Below are 5,148 nucleotides of genomic sequence, written 5' to 3'. Positions count from 1 at the left end.
ATGGCCTCCAATAAAACTACATCGCAAAAAAAAAAAAAAAAAAAAAAACAGAACAGAAAGAGTAAAAGAGTTGAAGAGGCAGAGCCTGAAGAGTTTGTGGTACTGAACAGTACCGAACCGTCGTGTAGTGAACTATTTCGTGAAGTGGAAGGGGTTTACAGATGCCGATAATACTTGGGAACCAGGAGAAAATTTAGATTGTCCAGAATTAATTGAAGCATTTCTTCATTCTCAAAAAGCTGGTAAAGAAAAAGATGGTACGAAAAGGAAATCTTTATCTGACAGTGAATCCGATGAGAGCAAATCAAAGAAGAGAGATGCGGCTGACAAGCAAAGGAGGCGAATATGAAGTGGCCTCAGATTGTCATCGCCTTCTATGAGGAGTGGCTGACTTGGCATTCTTGTCCCGAAGATGAAGCACAATAATTGTTTGCATATATATATAGATAGATATAGATGTATATAAATATATATATAATCTGGATCTTGGGTTTTGAATTACTAGTGTGGAACAAATAGCATCCTGATGAAAATCAAGTTTGATATGCTGGTTTTGAAAGTATCGACGGTAGTTGGGATATTTTTGGTTTTCGTTCTGCATCAAAAGGCACTGATTCCTTTGAGCGAGTAAGAGCTCTCTGTAGTTGCTTCCTTTAACAGTAGAGTACTTGACACCATGTTGGATTTCCTCGGCTTGAAGAACAGCTTTTCTTAAACGCTGGGGAGACTTTACAGTCATGACTCAAGTCAGAACTTATTTTTAACTGGGACACAGAGGACCATTCTGGGTTTTGTGTGTGTGTGTGTGTGTGTGTGTGTGTGTGTGTGTGTGTGTGTGTGTGTGTGTATGTGTGTGTTTGTATGCAGTGTTTGCATAAAACGCTTACATAACCTGTCTGTTTTAGCTTATTTTTAATACTCAAAAGAACTGAACGTGGAAACACAGGTTGATGAGAGGCCATCACCGTGAACATTTTCCTGAAACCATAACCTTTCGGATTAAGCAGAGTCTGTAATGTATTGGATAGTTCAAAACCAACCCCATCAGAATTGATGTATTATCAAGTAAATACAGCAGTTTGTTTTCATACCAACTCCACCTTCAGAAAACGGAATTAAACAAAGTAGTAGCGTGATTTAACAACAAGGCTTGGCCGAGTGTGGTGGTGCATACCTTTAATCCCAGAACTCTAGAGGCAGGTGGAGCTGTGATTTAAGAGGCCAGCTGATCTACAGAGGCAGGTCCAGGTCAGCTGGTCTGTGTAAAGGTTCCTCTGGTTGAACCATTCCTTTGTAGGAAGTTAAAATCTGTAATAAAAGGTTATGATTCATGGAATCTGTTTGATGTGGAAGCAGAATCATGGTTAGAGCTGATGCTGGCCATTAAGTCCTGCTGACTAAGCGAGTGAACAAAATCTGCTAATATCAATTAGTGCCCTGCATGCTTTTTCTTTACCTGACTCATTCCTTACGGGTAGATCAGTCTTCTCAGTATTAGCATTCTGGTTCATTGAGTCAGAAAAGTAACTCTGTAGTATCAGAATGTCATTCAACTGTATATTTACTTTATTGTTAATAATGGTGAACAGTGGTCAATAAATCGTTTTTCCCCCTCTGTCTTTATTAAATTGGGTATTTATTATTTACATTTCAATTGTTATTCCCTTTCCCGGTTTCCAGGCCAACATCCCCCAGCCCCTCACCCTCCCCTTCTATATGGGTGTTCCCCTCCCCATCCTCCCCCCCATTACCTCCCTCCCCCCAACAATCCCGTTCACTGGGGGTTCAGTCTTGGCAGGACCAAGGGCTTCCCCTTTCACTGGTGCTCTTACTAGGCCATTCATTGCTACCTATGCAGTTGGGGCCCAGGGTCAGTCCATGTATAGTCTTTGGGTAGTGGCTTAGTCCCTGGAAGCTCTGGTTGCTTGGCATTGTTGTTCATATGGGGTCTTGAGTCCCTTCAAGCTCTTTCAGTCCTTTCTCTGATTCCTTCAACCGGGGTCCTGTTCTCAGTTCAGTGGTTTGCTGCTGGTATTTGCCTATGTATTTGCCGTATTCTGGCTGTGTCAATAAATAGTTTTATATTCCTTTAAAAAAATGTCAGAAGAGAAATGGAAATGACACGATGTTCACAGAATTAATTTTTAGCTTCCCAAAGGTTTCTAATTCTCCTCTCTAGGTTTCTTTCAGTCCTTCTTCACTACACATAATTTCAGACTGAGGTTCACATAAATTCATCTTGTTTTCATAGATGGGCTTTAATGTCTAAGCCCTCCCTGAATATTGACTGGAATAGCTCTCTGACTACCAAGCCCGAGTGTGATTTCTTAGATATCAAGAATTTTCTCATCCTGGAAGCTATTTAGAAAACAAGTTCATGTAAAAGTTAATCCCTGTGTACATAGCAGATGAGTGATTCACTAATTATATAAGCTTTGGACTTTCCAGGAACACCTAGGGAATTTAGAAATCGTAGGTAGCTATGTCTTCTTTCAACCGAGGTCAGATTTCCTGTATACGTGAATATTTCTAAGTTGACGAATCAGACCTTAAAGTCTTGAAAGTCTTGAAAGTTATAGTTTTTGTACCTATGAGGCGAAGGATCTACACCTTGATACGGTTTTATGGGACTTTAGTAACAGCAATTTCTCAAGGACAGATTTCAAGTTATGACTATGGAAAGAATTCCTAAAACCCCAGGGTAGTGGTCCACACCTGTAATGTCAGACCTTCAGAGACTGAGGCAGAAGGACCATGGATTCAAGGCCAGTGAGGATTCATAGCAGGATTCAGTCTTAAAAACAAAATCACTACCACCAAATAACTGTACACATTATAATCGGGATTGAAGGAGGAGTAGGACAGGGAAGAGAGTAGAGGAGAAAGAGAAGGAGAAGAAGGAGGTTAAGAAGGAGAAGAAGGAGAGGGGTTGGGGATTTAGCTCAGTGGTAGAGCGCTTGCCTAGCAAGGACAAGGGCCTGGGTTCGATCCTCAGGAGCTCAGGAGCTCAGGGAGCTCAGGGAGCTCAGGAGCTCAACCACTGGGTACACATAGAGGGACCCATGACTCCAGCCACATATGTAGCAGAGGATGGCATTGTCCAGCATCAATGTAGGGGAATGCCAGGGCATTGAGGTGGAAGTGTGTGTTTGGGAGTGGGAGCATCTTCATAGAAGTAGGGACTGGGGCAAGGGGGTATGGGAGAGGGGAGAAAGGGAATAACATTTGAAATGTAAATACATAAAACATCCAAGAAAAATAAAATTTAAAAAAGAGAGATATGGGGGTTGGGGATTTAGCTCAGTGGTAGAGCGCTTGCCTAGCAAGCTCAAGGCCCTGGGTTTGGTCCCCAGCTCGAAAAAAAAAAAAAGAGAGATGAGCTTACACAGCACGTGTGTGTGTGTGTGTGTGTGTGTGTGTGTGTGTGTGTGTGTGTGTATATACACACACATATATATATGTATCATACAAGCATACATACATACATACATACGTACATACATACAAAATGCATACATAGATGTGGGAAAATTGGACTGCCTGTACAATCAATCCCCTGTTGAGGATATAAAACAGCTGGCATTTCAGAAGGGCTGTTATCTCACCAACAACTCAGTCACAGTACCCATATTTTAGATGCCTAGTAGGAACATCTTATGGCTAGCATTGTTTCCTCCTCGGAGAACATTCCAGAAGATTGGTAGTGAAGAATAAATAATTATAATACTTTTGTTTCTTGCCAAATTCTTAGATTCAAAATCTAAGGTATAGAATCTTTGGTCCTTTTCTGAGACACTAGAGTCTTGCCCTAGGGGAGGGAATACAGATTAAGTAGTTTCTGAGCCTAGGGACCTCTCATAGCATAGGCTATCAGAGTGGGCAGAATGTGGTGTGATTTCCAGCCACAGCTTTACCAAAATTGGACTTAAAAGACACTGAAATTGTCTTCAAAGAAACCTCATTCTTTTCATGGAGGATGGGCTGTATTGTGAGAACTGTTACTAAAGCTGTGTTACAAGCTTATATTTGAACTTTGGTGGGAAAGATTTTCTGAAATCCTCTTTAAGAAACTCTGCAGAACTATCGAGAGCCTCTGCAGGTTGTTGTTATGTCCTGGAGATGCTAGGAGGGCCTCCAGACGTCTGACCTCCAGGCGGGAATAACAGGACATTGCTAATATTCGCAACACTAATCACTGGGTCAGCCATCTCAGGGATGCAGCTTTGCCTTCTCATGAGGTAGGCTCAGCCCTGCTTCTCACCAAGTGCACAGGGACTCCAAACTCCTTGTCACCTCCCTTCTTACTCTGGTTCCCATTAGTGCTTGCTTTTTCACAGTCAGTTGAGTTCCTCCTCTGGAAGCTGTTGTGGGACTTCCTGATGAATGTTCAAAGTGTCATTTTTCCTGGGCAAGATGGACTCAAGTGACAGAGGCATGGTGTGTTGGGGGGGGGGTCAAAAGAAGCAACACCACCATGTTGAGAAAGAAACTAGATTATTTCTGTCAAGCAAGAATCCCGGCATCCTTGCCTAACAGTTCTGTGTATTCTCTGAATCTAGCCCCTGGCTAACCCAGTCTGAAGGAACATCTGGATACAACTACATGCTGTTACTGACCTGTGGTTATACCCTGTCTCCTGACCCGCTGTTACTCTGACCCCCTGAGCTTTACCTGTGGCACTGGCTGGGCATCCTTAGACATCAGACTGTTTTTGTCAATGCAGGTCCTGCCACTATTAAGTTCCACAAAGCAAAGATTATCCAATAAGAGGTGACTATTTTAAACCACATGTCCAGAAACACCCATGTAAAAAAATGAGAGGACTAAGCAATCTATTTGGAATCTACTCACTGAACAAATTCTGTGCATTTGTTTTGATATTTAAGTATGAAGCACTGTGCTGTCCTCTGGGACTACAGTAGTAACCAAAACAAACACCCGTGCTCACATATTTTTGTTAAGATTAGGGATGGCTGTTGCCATCTCCAGCATGTTCATGATAACCAGTCTTCAGTAGCTTTTTTTTTTTTTTTTTTTTTTTGGTTTTTTTTTTTTGGAGCTGGGGGCCGAACCCAGGGCCTTGTGCTTCCTAGGCAAGCGCTCTACCACTGAACTAAATCCCGTCTTCAGTAGCTTTTAAAAAATTTC

General features: G+C 42.1%; 1 pseudogene; it reads left to right on the top strand.

The window, feature by feature from the left end:
- LOC116883184 lies at positions 1 to 426 on the top strand (annotated as a pseudogene).
- The last annotated feature ends 4,722 nt before the right edge of the window (positions 427 to 5,148 follow it).

This window comes from Rattus rattus, chromosome 14 (assembly GCF_011064425.1).
Source record: "Rattus rattus isolate New Zealand chromosome 14, Rrattus_CSIRO_v1, whole genome shotgun sequence".
Lineage (NCBI taxonomy): Eukaryota > Metazoa > Chordata > Mammalia > Rodentia > Muridae > Rattus > Rattus rattus.
The sequence above is the reverse complement of the archived record's forward strand: the minus strand, read 5'-3'. Positions and strand labels throughout refer to the sequence as shown.